The sequence below is a fragment of the Lissotriton vulgaris genome, chromosome 7 (assembly GCF_964263255.1).
Source record: "Lissotriton vulgaris chromosome 7, aLisVul1.2, whole genome shotgun sequence".
Taxonomy (NCBI): domain Eukaryota; kingdom Metazoa; phylum Chordata; class Amphibia; order Caudata; family Salamandridae; genus Lissotriton; species Lissotriton vulgaris.
This window is the reverse complement of record NC_141695.1, coordinates 80,883,026-80,902,886: the sequence shown is the minus strand read 5'-3', so window position 1 is coordinate 80,902,886 and position 19,861 is coordinate 80,883,026.

Below are 19,861 nucleotides of genomic sequence, written 5' to 3'. Positions count from 1 at the left end.
ACTCCCCGCCACATGTTCATCTCAGTTTGAGGCGGTGCTGTTCCGAGCCGCTTTTACGCTAGCATTTCACGGAGCAATGCGGGTAAGCGAATTGGTTGCAAGGAACAAACTGGATGTGGCGGGGGGTTTGTGCCAAGAACACGTTCAGATACGGGGAGAAACAATGACTGTCTCCTTTGTAAAATCCAAGACTGACCAAGATGGGATGGGTGACTGCGTCATCATACGCAGGATTCCTGGGTCCTCCATATGTCCGGTAAAGTGTTTAGAGGATTACCTAGCACGAAGGGTGGCATCATGGGGGGGGACTTTGTTAAGACACGCTGACGCCACCCCACTGACGAAATTTCAGTTTCAGCGGGTGCTTGCGATGTCAATTGCCGCTGCGGGCTTGAACCCGGGCGAATTTGGGACCCATTCCTTTCGGATAGGGGCTGCTACGGAAGCTACAGCCAGGGGTCTTAATGTTGAGCAAGTGAAACGAGTGGGGCGTTGGTCCTCCAATTGTTATAAAAGATACGTGCGCTTGCACATGTTGTGAAGCTGTAATAATGTACTCACGCTTCTTGTTTTTGTTTGGTTTTCAGTTACGCAAGCCTACGAGGCGGGGCGGACTATGCAGTCGACCCTACACCGGGCCAGCGGTCAGACATCACCGGCTGTGAAAAAGGAGGTGTGGGTCGTGGGCCACTCATACGTGAGGCGTGCCGCAGACGTATTCAAAGCAGGTGACATGATTCACGTGGCTGGGGAATACGGGTACAGGATGTCCTTCTACGGAAGGGGCGGTCTCTGTATTGACCAGTTTCAAACATTTTTCGAGGGTTTGTTAGGGCGGACAAGGTCACCGCCGTCTATAGTTATAGTGCATGTTGGGGGCAATGATTTGGTCACCATCGGTAGACGACTACTCCTGGAGGCAATGCTTTCCACTGTAAGTTGGTTGGCGAGGAGAGTTCCGGGGTGCACGATTGCATGGTCCCATTTGATTCCACGAAAGGTGTGGCGGGGGGCTATCTCTATTCCTGCTTTGAACCATTCTGTTAGAAAGCTTAACAATAAAGTGAGTAGGTTGTTCCGTTCCAGGACTTTGCATTCTATTTCTCATAGCTGTATTAATGATGACAGTATGTATTTGGGGGATGGTGTGCATTTGTCTTGGGTGGGGAATGAGTTACTCTTAGGAGACTTCTTGGCATGGTTAAAATCGTTGAAACATGACCTTTAGGTAGGAGTTTTTTGTGGGGGGTCCGGATAGCCGGTCAACTATCCGGCCTGTGGCGGTAAGGTCATGATCGGTGAGCACTAATTGGAAGATCCCTATGAGTGGGCGTCACCCAACACGGATGGGAGCGCTCGGGGGAGGTGGCCTTTGGCCCCTCAACGGGGAGGCGGTCCCTTCTAAGGATGGGTCGCCGAAAGAAGAGGAAAGGCGGTCAAGGCCCCTTCCTGTGTAGGAGGGGTTACAGCCCCCTCCTGGGGAATTTCCCGGGGCCAGTGACATCTGCGACGGCAGATGCGGTAAGTTGTGTGGGGTTGGGGGGAGGTCTACGATACCTTCTAGATACCTCACACGAGTCTTCGAACGACCTTTAACTGGCGTCGAGTTGATAAGTGCCCCCGTCAAGTCAAGGGAAATTGGTAGTAGTTGCACTTGAGTACGCCTCAGTGCTGTCGCCCCTCCCAAGTGGGGGGGGTATGTCTGGTTAGGGATCTTGACACCGGTTACGACCTTGCCGTTGGCCCTTAAACGTTAGGATGTACAATTTCAATATTTCAAGTAAATGTTTTGTAGGATGTTAGTTCGGCTAGGAGAACCTCTGTATTAGAGAATCTGTTAAGGTTAGCCAAACATCGCAATGTGGTATGAAATTGTACATTAATGTTTAAATGTTTTTAATTTTTTGTTTTAATAAATACGGCCGGGAGGGTCACTCCCTCCCACTTCCAAAAACTTCAAGAACTGTTTCCGGTTTCCCTTCTTTGGGGATTGTGTTGAGAGGGGGTGGCGGGTATCTCAGCCATATGGAAAGGGGCGACCACTCGGTCCCCCCGAACGTATGGCAGAGTGCCTCGATCCCCCCGGGAAGCCATTTTGGGCGGGAGGCGCGTCTCGGCTGGTATGCCCGAAGCGGCGTAGCCGGGGCGCGCTTTTTCCCGCCCTAGAGTGGGCTGGCCTAGACACTGACGCGGCCGGCCACGCCCTCGGGGCAGGCAGGGGCGGGTTTACGCCCGCCCTGAAGATGGATAAAAAGGGACGCAAGACCAGAAGACATCCTCTTGTTCCTGTGCTCTGAAGCTGCACCTCCTCGCTGCACGTGAGCTCGAGACGGAACGAAGAGCCAATTTTGACCCACCCACCAGCCCCTGAGGACAGCCAGTTGTTTTAATAAAATTGATCAATTATTCTATTTCGTTTACAGGTTGTTTTAGTGTTATGTCGATGTTGAATGTGTAATAAAGATTGGTCTAATTTTACAAGTTTGTGATTAAAGAACTTCGGATTTAAGGTCCATTTATAAACAGGCTTTTTTCGGTCATAGTGGCCAATGTAGTTTCGTTTAGTTAGCATTTGTCGTATTTATTTTGGTCGGGCGGTAAGGTCATGATCGGTGAGCACTAATTGGAAGATCCCTATGAGTGGGCGTCACCCAACACGGATGGGAGCGCTCGGGGGAGGTGGCCTTTGGCCCCTCAACGGGGAGGCGGTCCCTTCTAAGGATGGGTCGCCGAAAGAAGAGGAAAGGCGGTCAAGGCCCCTTCCTGTGTAGGAGGGGTTACAGCCCCCTCCTGGGGAATTTCCCGGGGCCAGTGACATCTGCGACGGCAGATGCGGTAAGTTGTGTGGGGTTGGGGGGAGGTCTACGATACCTTCTAGATACCTCACACGAGTCTTCGAACGACCTTTAACACTCCCTCCCACTTCCAAAAACTTCAAGAACTGTTTCCGGTTTCCCTTCTTTGGGGATTGTGTTGAGAGGGGGTGGCGGGTATCTCAGCCATAGAAGATCCGCTGCCTGCGGTGCCTCCCTGAGGCGCTTGACGGAGGCCCCCGAGGGGCGGTGTGGTGGCGCGGACTGTGAGGGGGCGCTTGGCTCCTGCCCCCTCCCCAAGTCTCGCTCGGCCAGCTGAGTTGCGTCCACTGTTGCGGTATACGACATGGAGAGACCGAGGCGTTGACTAGGCGGGGCCTCCGGCCGCAACCACAGCGCCAACGATCGCTGCTGATGGAGTGGAGCCTTGCCAGTGAGAGCCACTGATCTGAAGATCCGCTGCCTGCGGTGCCTCCCTGAGGCGCTTGACGGAGGCCCCCGAGGGGCGGTGTGGTGGCGCGGACTGGGAGGGGGCGCTTGGCTCCTGCCCCCTCCCCAAGTCTCGCTCGGCTAGCTGAGTTGCGTCCACTGTTGCGGTATACGACATGGAGAGACCGAGGCGTTGACTAGGCGGGGCCTCCGGCCGCAACCACAGCGCCAACGATTGCTGCTGACGGAGGAGAGCCTTGCCAGTGAGAGCCACTGATCTGAAGAACGGCTGCCTGCGGTGCCTCCCTGAACCGCTTGACGGAGGCCCCCCAGGGGCGGTGTGGTGGCGTGGACTGGGAGGGGGCGCTTAGCTTCTGCCCCTTCCCCAAGTCTCGCTCAGCCAACTGAGTTCCGCCCACTCTTGCGGCCTACGACATGGAGAGGCCGGGGCGTTATGGATCAGTATGGGCAAATATACACTTGGGGATTCACAAGCAACAACAAGCCTTTGTATTTGGGGCTCAAAATCAACAACAGTGACAGAGAACAGAAGCGAACTAAGCACTCACGGGCTACGTTTAAACGTAACATCATCTCCCCAGAGGTACATCACCAAGTGGGGGCTGTTTGAGGACCTGACTGCATTGGAAAGCAATGTGATGCAGTGCCTCCCTGGACCGCTTGACGGAGGCCCCCGAGGGGCAGTGTGGTGGCACGGACTGGGAGGGGGCGCTTGGCTCCTGCCCCCTCCCCAAGTCTTGTTGCCCTGATGTGGCCTAAGATCGCCCCCGACATAGGCGGCCGGCTCCCGGGGTCCAGCAGAACTTTTTGCCTTTTGGTGACTCTTCCATTCTGCACCTTGTCCCACAATCGGTTTGACCTGAAGACACGTCCTGCGGCCTGGTCCCTGAATGTGTGCATGGGGACAATATTGATTGGATCAAGATGGCGGCTTCACACAAAGCTGACTCAAGTGTTGCTGCTGATGCTATGCAAACAAAAACTGGTTTTCAGTTTGTACATTCTTCAGGATTTTTCCATCCAAGGCTGGTTGAGAGTTTGTAGAACGATGGCTTCAGATTTTCAACATACTACTCTTCAACATTATTCATAAATGTAACAATGTGAGACTCACTAGGAGAACCGCCGTTTATCTTTCCTTTCAAAATGCTGCCAACAATATTTTCTGAATGGAAGACACCATCTTGTAGCATAAAAGGCTGCGTCAAGGGTGGTGTTGCCCAGAATGTCTTGTTTTCTAGTGCTCCTAATGACGAAGCCAGAACTGCCGAAAGGGATTCTGGTCCTGCTGCTACTTATTGGAGACATTGAACTATACTCTGGACCTGCCTGGCCTCGACCAAAATGGCGCCAGTATGGGAGCGACTTGCAACTCCTTATAACGTTCTAGTTACTTAGCCTTGACGTTATGGGGGATGTATGCGGTCTTTGTGCACATGGCGGGCGGGGAAGGGTACTGACTGGGAATACGGACAACCCTAGTGATGTCGATTTTCCATTATTGATTATTGTATTAATAAAGCTTCGAAGTAATATTACCCATGATACTCGCCCATGGTGTGCGTATGGACGATTTTATTGTAACTGATCCTGTTATACTTTCAATTAAAAAATCAACCTTCACTGATCCTGCAACCGTTTGTCACGTTTAGTTTTTTCAATTAAATGGCTCGCTTGTTACATACTCCTATACCCCTGGCTTTTGAAAGACACCATCTTGTAGAATAAAGGGCTGCGTCAAGGGTGGTATTGCCCAGAATGTCTTGTTTTCTAGTGCACGTAATGACGAAGCCAGAACTACCGAAAGGGATTCTGGTCCTGCCGCTACTTATAGGAGACATTGAACTATACTCTGGACCTGCCTGGCCTCGACCAAAATGGTGCCAGTATGGGAGCGACTTGCAACTCCTTATGACGTTCTAGTTACTTAGCCTTGACGTTATGGGGGATGTATGCGGTCTTTGTGCACATGGCGGGCGGGGAAGGGTACTGACTGGGAATACGGACAACCCTATTAATGTCGATTTTTCATTATTGATTATTGTATTAATAAAGCTTCGAAATAATGTTACCCAAGATACTCGCCCATGGTGTGCGTATGGACGATTTCATTGTAACTGATCCTGTTATACTTTCAATTATAAAATCAACCTTCACTGATCCTGCAACCGTTTGTCACGTTTAGTTTTTTCAATTAAATGGCTCGCTTGTTACATACTCCTATACCCCTGGCTTTTGACCCTCTCCTACGCGCGGTCTGTACTACCGCCCTCGGGCGATCTATGTAATGAACAGACTACCATTGCTGAAACACAAGGGAATGCATCTCAGAGAGATAAGTCAAGTACGTGGTAGATAAAAACATTTTCGTGTTTATGCACGCTGATGTGCTTTGAACGCTGCCCCCCCTCATCATTTAGATTACCACCGCCCATTGCACAAAAGCGTACCGGGCACTCCCCACGCAAAAAAAACATTTTTTATTTTTTTTGCCCTGCGGGGCCCTTTTAAAGCCACCACATCAAACCTAGGGGGTCAGGGAGGATCTACAATGCCCCCTTATGGTCATTTCCCCCTTCGTTTTCGCCTCCTCTTATCTCTCGATCCTACCGAGAGACAAGATGGCGGCCGCTTCGGACTGTTTAGAATGTTGACAGACACCGGAGAGCCAATCAGCTTCGCTTCGCGAAGTTCCGTTACTCGTCAAGTACGCGAAGCGGAGCGCTACCCGGAGCGCTGTCACAGATATATACATTTTTTTGAACGTTAATTTATCAAAATTCACTGGAGCACATATATTGAGACCTAGCAAAGGCACATCGGGATAACAGTCCCTACAATTTTGCCAAGTTTCGTGCAAATCCATTCAGCCGTTCGAGCTAAAAGTGAGGCCAACCGCCCTATGGAAATTAACATGGGAAAAACGCGTTTTGGGACCCCCCTTTTTTCTCGGCCCCCCCTTGAGAAACCCCCCCCAAATTTTCAGGGGCTGCTCGGAAACAAAATATACAATTTTCCTGAAAATTTCAGCCGATTCCGTCCACAAACGCCAAAATTATTAGACATAGAATTTTCAAAAATCCCATAGAGAAAAAATCCTAACTATATATACCTACTGGCGACCGCCAGTAGGTAATGGATGTGATCAAGACTGGGGTGACCTAGTCGAAACGCGTCATGTTGATGGAAAATAAAACAGCACTTTAAAAGAACTACCTTTTGTGTGGTCCGTTCCTGTTAAGAAGCGTTGGGTGGAGATTTGTGCCCTGGTATGCTGCTTCTCAAGGACTTGTTTGTCATATATATATATATATATATATATATATATATATATATATGAGACAATCCCTGCTTGCTCTCACCTGGAGCACAATCCTGGATACCACAGCGCAGAAGAAGAGAGGAAACCCAAGTGCAGGTGAGCAGTGTTTTTTATTTAGTCGGGAAGACGGCACACCTCAGCATGACGTTTCGGCCTTCACGGAGGCCTTGATCACATGACGCATGCTAGGGAGGAGGCAACTTTTAAAGTGCAAGTGCTGGTCTTAGTTTTAAATCATTGGTGGAACATGGTCACATGCAAAATATCTTGTGTCATAGACATAGACAACATTTCAATGCTGATTGCAAAGCCCATCTCGGGATAATCCCTGATTTCAGCCTAAATCGCAATGTGCAAACAACCGTAAGTAAAGTGCTAATGCCATACTGTCATTTTTAGCAATACAAGTTAAAAATCACGGGATAATCCAAATTAAGAGATTCAAAATGCAGTGCAAAATTGGCAATGTGCAACACTTCAGTAAAGTGCAAGTAGTGTTATGTAAACAATTGTCATCACAATAAATAACAATTATATACTTGATCTACAATATCATGTTACAATCAGGTGTAGAAAAATAAATTATTTATATATATATATATATATATATATATATATACATATATATACATATATATATATATACATATATATATATATATATATATATATATATATATATATATATATATATATATATATATATATATATATATATATATATATACATGAATGTACAAGTATATTCATAATAAATATTTTGACACCAAACATACACTATTTACACAAGATGAGACCTCAGGTGACCAGAATACATAGCTGCATAAATGCATTTTAAGCCTGTACACCGAGATCGCAGCATCCTGACTCCATTCTACACACTAGCCAATCATGTGTCTATGTTCTGCTAGAGGGTAGAGAGGAGAGGAGATGTAAACCAACCACTAGGTTTGGAGAACATCGCAGCCTCACCTCCATATTAAGGCAAGTAACCATGAATTAAACAACACCATTCCAGCATTAAGCATAAAAGTGAAAAAGTGAAGTAAAAGTTTTTGTGTGCATTTTTTTGTATTTTGTAAAGTTTTTTGTGAATCTTCTTGTTTTCTATGTTAACATACTTTATCTTTGTAGATGTTATGCTTGGCATTTGATACATCATCATGCAGCCTAAGCCTAGGCTACACTACACACTGAAACCATATGCAACACTAGACATGTACTGGTCATTGGAAAGAGAATGTCATATATTCACATCCAGTTGGATAACTTGGCAGAAAAACTAGGTGGATCAATTAGGAATGGATAGTTCAGAACCACTAGGTACACTTATGTTGGTAATTCAGAGACAAGTGTAAAAGTCTTCTGTGGAATTTAATCCCCCCAGGGCTCGACTATCCATTTCCAGTATGTACCTGGTCTCCAATTTTCTAAGGGCACCATCCCTGTCACCTCCTCTTCTTAAAGGGCCCACACAATCTACAGCATAGTAACGTAAAAGGGTGCTATCATTGTTGTGGTGCTCCTTGAAATGGCGGGCCACCGGATACGCCGAGTCATTGGTGTTAATGGCCCTTATGTGCTGGAGTATCCTCTTGTGCACCTGCAGCTTGGTGCTACCCACATACCGCAGGGCACACGGACACTCCAGCACATAAACCACATATTCACTCTTGCAAGTCAGTTGTTTTTTTATCTTGCGTGCATTGGGGGTGAATGGGACTGCATATTCAGTTTTGTTAAGCCCATGCTGGCATGCCTTACAGGAAGAGCACTTCCTGAAGCCTTTGCTCTTGTCAAGCCAGTTCTTTCATGACGAAACCTCTGGGCTGGATTTGACTAATGCATCTTGCATTGAATATGCTTTCCTATAGGTGATTGATGGTGTAGCTGGAATTTTGTCACCTATAATGGGATCACATTTGATTAGGCCCCAGTGTTTAGAGATGATTTTACCAAGCGCCCTATGCTGCCTATTGTAGGCCCAGATCAATCTCACTTTCTGATCCTGGGAGGTGGTTGGCGCGACCGTTACCCTGCGTTGCAAGGCTTCACTACCTGACAGGGCATTTGCCTTAGTTATGGCCTTGTCAACCACTGCAGTGTTGTACCCTCTCACCAGGAATCTGGACCTACTGGCTTGCTGAGCTAGATGGCATTGAGCTTCAGTACTGCTCAGTCGTCTAATACGCAGCATCTCGCCATACGGGATACTGCGTATGAGATGAGCAGGGTGATGACTGCTGGCATGGAGTATTGTATTTCCTGCCGTTGGCTTTCGGTACAACCTAGTTTCAAGTTTGTCTCTTCCAGGTGAAACTGTCATGTCTAGAAAATGTACCTGTTCTCTACTAATTGTCGAGGTAAACTTCAAGTTGTAATCATTACAATTCAACATTTCAACAAAGTGCTCAGCTTCTAGACGAGTGCCCTTCCAGACTAGGAACACATCGTCTATATAACGATACCACCGTAAAATTGACCGCCTAGCAATGTCAGAGTGTTCGCCAAAGAGGACCTGTCTCTCCCAGTAGCCCATATGAAGACAGGCATAACTGGTATGCTGCTTCTCAAGGACTTGTTTGTCATATATATATATATAAAGGTTAGGATGGCCTTGTAGCATCAAGTGACCCGGACTAAATTTGGCAAAACGTCGTTGTTCAGTCAGCGATTTCATGGACTCGGGGGACCGAGACGTCCGGGGTCCGCCTCACTGACCAGGAGGTACCAGGCAGAAGGAGGCAAGTGCCTCTGTTAGGACATTATGCCCGACGGCTGTCCCTGCCGATATTTCCTTCCTGGACGCCGAGGCAGCTGCGGACCGAGGGGACACAGGGAGGTCTTGCAGACTTTGGCGGCGTTCTGTGGGGACCCCCACCACCCACTTGCACGATCCGGACGGAGCCATTTACGCACCACGAGGCACTACCCATACTGCCGACCCAGTTGCACACCCACGGTGCATTCTGGAAGTTGGAGTCCACTGTCCCATTTCGGACACCAACAGGTGAGAAAAATCAGCCGGGGGAGGAGCTTCCGGATCTTTCATTATAGGGTAGCAGGATTGGGACATTGTGTGGAGGACTTACTGTGCATGGCAGGGCGCTGAGGAAGGCCAGGAGCCGAAATGCATTCGCCGCCAGCACTGAATGCATGCCGAATAAAGCTTGACTGTACCTGCTGATCCCCTCTGGCCTCCTTTTCTTCTGTTGTGGAGGGAAGTTGTTCGATATATATATATATATATATATATATATATATATATATATATATATATATATATATATATATATATATATATATATATATATATATATATATTTTATAATCCCTACTTTCCAGAAGCCTAATCCCGAATTGATCAATGAGTGGATGACCAATAATCACTCTTGCTCTATGAATATGCTCCACATTCTAATAAAATATGCCGAAAAAGAATGTGGCGAGCTCATTATTGAAAGTGAAATGCTGATAGTGAAATTGAAAGAAAAACTTACCGAAAGTGAGTTCACTTCTGAAATGAACAAGGTGGAAAAGAGATTGGAAAAAGTGGAGGAGGAAATAAAAGCCAAAACACATAGGAAATTTGTAAGAGATGAAATCGATTACAACAAAGGACAAATCCTCACCTTTGCCAAAAAATATGAAGCACTGCGAGGGTTGACAAAAACACCCAAAAAAACCAAACCACCTGCAGATGAGCGGGCATCTCAGGATGAGACATTAGTAGAAGGTGTTTCCACACTTGATGAATCAGATGGGGAAAGTGTGGAAAGTGATGTCTCTCTCAACATGGAACCACAAAATGTAAAAGACCGTATTTTAAACGAGGTGGTACTTCTCTCCAAGGAACGCCAAACTCCGCCAAGAGGGCAGTGGGAGTAATTTTAAACCTAAATCCTTGTTTGTTCCTCAAATCAATAGCAACTGCATTGAATGTTTTGAAACAGGAATGATTAATGAGATGAGAAAGATTGACAGACAAGGTTCCCATTGCAATTTTAACTTAAAGAAAAAACAGTACTTGGCATTAAAAGAAATGCAAGATTGGTCGGATGTGGTTATCAAAAACTCCGACAAAGGAGGCAATGTAGTTATTTGGCCTCTAGATATGTATTTAAAAGAAGGTTTGATGCAGTTAAATAATACTGAAAATTACAAAATGTCTACCATGCATGAATATAACGCATCAAAGGAAATGTACTGTTTTAAACTAAGTGACTGGAGAGACAGAGGTCTATTGGAGGTGGAAGAATATAATTTCCTTATGTGTAAATATCCCCGCATTCCTGCACTCTATCTCCTCCCAAAATTGCACAAAAACTTGGAAGTGCCCCCAGGAAGACCCATTGTTTCTTCCAATGGTAGCCTGCTGGAAAACACCTCCAGGTATATTGATTATTTCCTACAGCCGCTTGTACAGTCCCTTCCCTCTTTCATCAGGGATACCTCTGATTTTTTGAAAGTCATTAGTGACCTGGTTTGGCAAAAGGAATACCTACTTATCAGCTTTGACGTTGCAAGTTTATATACTTGTATACCCCATGACCTGGGAGTTGATGCTTGCAAACATTTTTTGGGCAAAAGATCTGTTTCCCACTTCCTCCACACGCACATGTTACTTGACATGATCGAGGTTTGTTTAAAAAATAATTTTTTCATTTTTGACAAACAGATGTACCAGCAAACCCGGGGAACTTCGATGGGCAGTTGCTTCGCCCCCAGCTTTGCAGGGTTATACCTGGGCTGGTGGGAGGAGCAAGTGGTGAATAACATCTCCCACTTCACTGACCACGTAGTTCTCTGGGCACGCTACATCGACGATATTTTTTGCGTGTGGAAGGGAACCTTAGAGCAAGCCAGTGATTTTGAAAACATCCTGAATAACAACTCATTGAACCTGCAATTCACTAGCCACAGGAGCACCAAAAAATTGGAATTTCTAGATGTGAGTCTAGAAGTTATCAACGGGTCATTAATTAGCTCCCTTTTTCGTAAACCCACTGCTGGGAACAGCTTGCTCCATGCCAAAAGTTGCCATCCACCATCATTAATACGCAGCATTCCACTAGGGGAGCTTATCAGAGCCAAACGTAACTGCAGTGCTGAGGTAAATTTTGAGGCAGAGAAAAGCACCATGTTTAACAGGTTTAAGGAGAGGGGTTACAGCAACAAAGTCATCACGCAGGCTATTTCCAAGGTTGATAACATGCAAAGGTCTGAATTGTTAGTTCCCAAAGAAAGAAAAGAATCTGAACAGATCAGGTTCATAACTGGTTATGACAGCCAAACTTGGCAGCTTAGGAAGAGCCTAGACAAACACTGGGGTATCCTCAAATTGGATCATGACCTTAATGAAGTACTTAGTGAAAATCCCTCACTTACCTTCAGAAAGGCAAGATCATTGAAGAACTCTCTGAGTAAGGCCACACTACAACACCCTGTAAAAACCCCCCAAGTGAGTGGATTTTTTCCTTGCACCAAATGCAAAGCGTGCAAAAACAGCCATAAATGTAAGAGCCTCAAAATTTGCAAAGATCAAACTGAGCACAAAATCACTAAAATGCTTGGTTGCAATACCGAGTATGCAGTATATGCACTCAAATGCCCGTGTGATAAGTTTTACATTGGAATGACCACCAAGAAGGCTAAACTACGGGCATTAGAGCATCTTCGTGCCATCAAAAATGCGAATCCACAGTACCCGGTGGCAAGGCATTTCGCGACTGAGCATCAGCAAAACCCCAATCTTGTGCAATTTTATGTGATTGACTGTGTCCATAGAAATGAGAGAGGTGGCAACAGGTTACTTGAATTACGCAAACTGGAATCCAAATACATCATCCGGTACAACACCATACAACCCTTCGGGCATAACATAGGGGAAGAATTATCAGTATACTTACAATCATAAATCACAATAAGATGTCTGCTTTCCTGTACATATATTCTTTCCATTCTGACTGTTTTTTTAAAAAAATGCACTTTTTTGTCACGTGACCAGAAACTTACAGTAAATCACTGACACATTGTTTTTCTAATCTTTAACTCTGTAGGTATGCAGCATATACACAAGATATTTGGAATCACCTAGCCCACTTGGGCACGACACCTTCTAATTTGAATCATGGACATTTTTCTACCATCCCAAAGTTTGGTGAAATGTACACCCACTGGGGTGATACATCCTTGTTTATTTCCATTTACTCAGGACATGAACATTTAGTATTGTTTTCACGCATAAACTGGCATGAATTCTCTACATTGTGCCCACTGGGGCGTGACATCAGTGTTCATTTATTTACAACCGGAATTTCATGGACTGTTGTCATGCAAAACCAGCATGATTTCATTTGCAACTAAGAAACTGACTCCGTGGTGTTTAAAATGCTAAACCATGAGATGGTGTCTCTGTAAGAATTGTGATAAACACGTTTTCATTTTTTGTTCCAATTACATCAAAATGTGTATTATGCTGTGCAACCCGGCAATACGATATCGAAAAACCTTGTTTGCAACAAAGTATCTCTTTAATGTCTATTGTTGATCACGTGCACATTACTCATGTTTGTATCACTTTAAATATGGAATGGCCACCGTAACACTTTACCCGTAAGCAAGAGGCGAAAGCTTTGAAACGCGTTGGGTTTTCCGTGTGCCAATAAATATTTGCACCTTGAACGAACATTTGGGCCCCGGCTCTGGTGTCATGCTGATTTATTAGCGGAAGAACTGCCAGGAGTCTGTTTATGTTTTGGGAGGTGGTGATCCCGCCGGGAGCCTGCTGAGGAAAGAGGCGAGAGTTAAACGCTAAACGAGTGTGTGGTCATATATATATATATATATATATATATATATATATATATATATATATATATATATATATATATATATATATATATATATATATATATATAGTTATATATCCATCAAACAGAGTTTGCCCATGAAGGAGAGCCACAACAGGAAGGTAAGTTTTTCGTTTTTTAATCACGGAGGAACAGCACATTGGAAGGAAATCTTCTGTAACATTTAGATGCCTGACGCGTTTCATGCTCCTTAGCATTTCTTCAGAGGCAGTTCTGGCAAGACAGCGTGATGCAAAGGCAGTACTTGTGATTTTAACTCAGACCACCTGCCCCTGTGGGCGGAGGCTCGCACTGAGCCTGCTGGTCCATGTAGTGCCACGAAATAAAACTTCAGTGAGTTGCTGCCACGCTCTCCATGTTTGTGCCTTTAAAACCCCAGTGGGTATGAAAGAGTCCCAAACTCACTGTGCTGTACTGTATTTCACCATGAAAACGACCTCCTGCCCTTCACACTGATCGTCGGTTGACTCCAGCCAGGACCACTTTACAGCAGCAGGGCTTCTCCCACGACCGGGACCAGCCGTTAAACATCCATCAAACAGAGTTTGCCCATGAAGGAGAGCCACAACAGGAAGGTAAGTTTTTCGTTTTTTAATCACGGAGGAACAGTACATTGGAAGGAAAGCTTCTGTAACATTTAGATGCCTGACGCGTTTCATGCTCCTGGCAAGACAGCGTGATGCAAAGGCAGTACTTGTGATTTTAATTCAGACCACCTGCCCCTGTGGGCAGAGGCTCGCACTGAGCCTGCTGGTCCATGTAGTGCCACGAAATAAAACTTCAGTGAGTTGCTGCCACGCTCTCCATGTTTGTGCCTTTAAATATATATATATTCAATGAAAAAACCATAGGTTATAGTCCATATATAGTTAGGAATTTGCATTTACAAAACCTTGAAAATTCAATGAAAAAACCATTGGTTTTAGGCCATATATAGTTAGGGATTTGCATTTACAAAACCTTATTTTACTCGCATAAAACCATTGAAATTCCATATATAGTTAGAAGCGCTAACTATATATCGCGCACACGCAATCCACTGCTGATGATGTCACATATTACATCATTCATGACATGGTCAGTGACATCACTGATGACATCACTGATCACAACATCCAGTGACTGTATGTTTCTGTAAAGTTAAAATATGTCTTACATATTGAAGAATGAGTGGATGTATAAGTGTCTGGATGAAGGATTTAGTAGGTGCATGACTGACTGTATGAGTGAGTGATTAAATGTGTCTCACTGAGTGCATGGGTTAGTGACTAAACTGTCTTAATTTGTGCATCATTATGTCTGTTGTTCTGTAAACTGTTGCATGTGTTGATAAGTAGCTATATGAGTAACTATATGGGTTATTGATTGGTTGCCCAAGTATTTGTATGGGAGACTGAGTGTGTGTGTGGGTGGCTGGGAGGTGTATGACTCTGTGCATAGATGTGTGAGCAGTTGATTCACTAGATGTATGGTTTCAAAAGTGCATGTGGAAACAGCTGTATGGGCGGTTGACTGTGTGCATGAGTGTATTGGTGAGTGAATGGATATCTCAGTGCTACATGTCAAAGTAAGTACATATGTAAAACACAGTACATGTGAGAGTTGACATATATAAATAACTGTGCATAAGAGCCAGTGAATGTGTGAGTGGCTGTATGGATCATTGTGAACTTGTATCAGGGATTGTATAAGAGAGTAAATATGTGTTAGTATATGTTTGAATAAGTAAAGTTTGTATAACTGTATAGTTGAGGAAATGGAGGTGTGATTGATTCTTTGCATGACTGACTAGGTGTGTGAGTAACTCCATGGATGAGTGACAGTCTGTGAGTGTCTGTTTACACTGATTGTATCTAAGGTTATATTAGAGTCTGAAGAGGTTCATCGTATTATCACATGAATGATATCATCAGTGATGTGATCAGTAATGTCAAATGAGATGTCATCAGTGATGTCATCAGTGATGTCATTTGAGATGTCATCAGTGATGTCATTTGAGATGTCATCAGTGATGTCATCAGTGATGTCACTGACCATGTCATGAATGATGTAATATGTGACATCATCAGCAGTGGATTGCGTGTGCGCGATATATAGTTAGCGCTTCTAACTATATATGGAATTTCAATGGTTTTATGCGAGTAAAATAAGGTTTTGTAAATGCAAATCCCTAACTATATATGGCCTAAAACCAATGGTTTTTTCATTGAATTTTCAAGGTTTTGTAAATGCAAATTCCTAACTATATATGGACTATAACCTATGGTTTTTTCATTGAATTTCAATGGTTTTTTAAAAGCTAATATCTGTAGCTGTAAAATATATTCTTCTTTAAATCTTGAAATATATTTTTCATGTTCTTTAGACAATTTTTTTAAAACATTTTTTTTTGTTTCGCTCCCAGTCCGCGAACCGGTCAGCTTCCCGTTTGCTCAATTTAAAGCCGCGGCTTAGTACGCGAACCAGTAAACGTTCCTTTAGCGTAACTGTTACGTTTGCATGACGTTTTGCGTTATCGCGTAATACGTCATTGGACGCGCCAAGTTAGCGGACCCGGAAGTGGACCGGAAAGCGGAGCAAAGCGCGAAACGTAAACACAGCAGGTCATGTGACTCGAAAATAACACTTTTCATTGGTTCATTTCACTTTTGGTTTCCTAATGATGTAATACTTGGTCATGTGATATAAAATTAACACTTTTCATTGGTTTAGAATTTTTCCTTCTCCCAAATGATGAAAACCCCTCCTTCTTTCCTCACTCTGACTTTCATCTTGGTGAGAGAAAGACCCTTTTTGATTCTTCAGCAATGGCTTCAATGGTTGCTTCAGCCAGTGTGCCCCCACCACCTCCTCCACCTCCTCATGGGAAGAAAGGACCACCTGCTTCACTAATTATAGAAGAGGAGGAAAATCAAGAAGAGGAGGAAGAGGAAGAACATCCAGAGTTTTTGCCAGAGGAGCCCAGGAGATATAACAGGAAAGAAAATTACATCTGGCAATTTTTTTAATTTCCTGCTGACCAAAAAAAAGTTAATGCCAGATACGTCTTTTGTCGTATTTGCGGCTATCGTCTTTCAAGGGGCACAGACAAAAAGTACAGCTATGGGAATCATACAATGCACAGGCACATGAGTCGGTGGCACCCTAACAATTACAGTAATGCCCAGCTTCGCGACCAACAACAAAATCCCCCAGAAATGGCAAGAAGATCTGTTGTTCAGGAGGTATCGGGACTGGAGGCGAGGGAGGTGATCCCGAACATCCAAATCAACATGGGAGAAGTGAAGCAAGTCTGTGTGTGGTGCAACCAGACACTTTGCTACCGCGAAAGTAGCATTACCCTTATAATGAGAGCCATCAACAATCATGTGTGCCCAAAACGCCCCAAAAAGTAAATTCTTCTTTTTTTTGTTGCTCCTGTTGAGCCGTCTTCGATGAATCATTTTTGTTTCCCCCCTCCCCCCAAAAAATAAAAAAAAATACAAAATGTTCAGAAAAAAACAAAAAAATATAAAAAATGTTCAGAAAACTAATAAAAAAAAATTAAAACAACAAAAACAAAAAAAACAGTTCTTTTCAGAACTACCTCCCCATTATTCAAAAAAATTGGTAGAATTCTTTGAACTCTGCCAAGCTCTATTTCTATTAGTTCGCTCCCAGTTCGCACTCCGGTACGCGAACTTTGAGCGTACCAAAAAAATTTTTTTTAAAAAAAGGAATAGTAAGTATAAGGAAAGGAAACAGACAGTTATGTTACAAAAAAGACAGCTATAGGGAGTAAAGAAAAGATACTGTTACCCGCAATTCACTTCTGATCATGTCATATATTACATAATTTTTGACATGGTCAATGAGATCATCAGCAGTGGATTGGCCCAAAACAACCTATGAAGCTCTAGCAGTACATATCCAGAAATATAATTGATTTCAAAATTCGTTTTTAAAAACAACATATCTGTTTCAGCTTACATAACAGACCATGGAATGGGCTCCATGTACCACAATAACTTGTGTTACTGCATGCCAGAATGCTACACCGAATATGCAATTACAATTTCTCAAAGTAACAAAATCTATTTCTATATCACTACAGACAAAGCCACAGTTTAAAAACACTGCTTTCTTCATCATTTTCTCCTTAATTCATACTATTCTCTATCTAAAATAAATAAATCTTTTCTCACCTTAGCAAATACTTTTTGAGTTTTGAAAACAGTCTCAGAAATACACCAAATTGTCTTCAGCAGAAGAAAAACGATGCACTCCAGAGGCTGCAGCTATTGAAAGCACAGAAATACAGATATTCATTTCACATATCTCTCATATTAGCCAATCATAACTCTTCCCTCACTTTTTTCAAATCAAAACCCTTCCCCCCTCTGCCCTCTCTGCCTTTTTTCCATAGCAACCACCTCCTGGAAGACCTCTCATGTTTGCAAATTCACACAACAATGTTTCAATTGAACTCTGAACTCTCAGTGCACCTGCGTATCCAGTGCAATCTTTCATTAAATGTTTCTTCCTTGACCATTCAAATTACATCTTTCAAAAAACACATCCATGCACCCTAACTTTCTGTTTTCAGAAATGGAAATGCACCAATCACTGCTAATGATTCATTAGCATTGGAAATCCACAGTTTTTTTTCTTTACAAACTCCTACTGTTTCAACTGCCCTTTCATTACCACACTTCATCTGACTGCAGCACAACCTTCTCCAACCATGTTTAAGGTCTGGATTGTTGGACATAGTTACATCCACTGGGCTCAAAGGTATGCTGAGAACAGAAATTTACACAACCTCAATTTACAGGATGTGGAAATTAAGTGGTTGGGCCAAAGAGGATTAAAATGTCACCAATTGATACCATTGGTGAAAACCTTTATGCATTTGCCAAAACCTGACCTGTTAATAGTGCACTGTGGAGGTAATGATTTGGGCACTTTGACAGGGGTAGGTCTGGAAATGCTTTTAAAGGACACCTTTGAGCAATTAATGGCACTTTTTCCTCAAACTGCTTTGGTATATTCCAATATATGCCAAAGACAGAAATGGAGGTGGTCCAACCAATTTTCTCCACAAATTGAGAAAGCGAGGAAGCATGTAAACAAATCTGTTTCAGCTTTCATGAGAGACCATGGAATGGGCTCTCTGTACAACAATAACTTGCGTTACTACATGCAAGATATCTACAGAGGAGATGGAGTTCACTTCTCAGATGAGGGCAACAGAATTTTCATTCTGAATTTAAGACTGTGCATTGGTACCTACTTATAAGTACCTAAATGTACCATAAAACCAAAAGCTCTTCTCAGAGCTACCCTTCATCTGATCACTCACAATTATTATTTTTTTCTAACTTTTTTCTGTAATTTTCAACAGACTACGCTCAAAGAGCGCTATCCGGTACGCGAACTGGAAGCTAACCGCGCAAAATTTAAAAAAAAAAGTTTTTTCTTCGCACATATAGTCCTCCTCAGCCACCCTCAGAAAACGTAGGGGGGCAAACTACTTGTACCATGCCCCCTTCTACCCATTCAGAACATTATTTACCCTCCATTTTATACCTTGATTCGACCGAAACACAAAATGGTGGACTCCCGTTACGCTCCAAGTTCGCGGACCGGACCGCTTTCCAGGAAGCGGTCCAAAAAAAGGTGGGAAAGTAATTTACAGAAAAACGACTGGAGACACTCTCACCAAATATACATTAGCTCATACTACATAACAATCCCTTTCATTCTCACAAATTTGATTGAAATTTAATTTAGCCATTTAGCCTGTAGACCTCTCCAAGTACCGTGAGGTAAATTACTTCACAAAACACATCTGAAGTGTTGGAATTGACAACCAATGAAAATGTTACTTTCATTTTCTACTTTTATTACCTGACATCTGATTGGTTATATACTTGAATATATAAAGGAAGAGAAGAAAACACAGCCATTTTGACTACTACTTCTTGTTGTACATCACATTTCAATAGCTTCCAAAAACTTCAACTTCTTTGTGAAGGTAAGTTATAATTTTTAAAAATGAAATATATTGTGCACTATAACTTAATATAGTAGACTTTTTCTGCTACATATACACTATCCCTCTGTACTAGTAATGTATTTAGATAGACTTCTCTGTTATAGTTATGAATGGAGTTAGGCTTGTCTTGGTTAAATCACATACACTTTTTTATAGTCCTATTTCCACTCTGATACTATACACTGCCAAAAGATAAATTCACTGATAAAAACTGTCTAACTGACTATCTAAAAATAATCCCAACAGTGCCCTATCTCTACTAATATATATTTTTTTAATCCAAATTTCAGGCAAAATGGAAGGCGAAAACCAAGTTTCTTTTGAAATGGAACTGCAAGAAAGCAGCCAGGAATTGATTGAACAAATT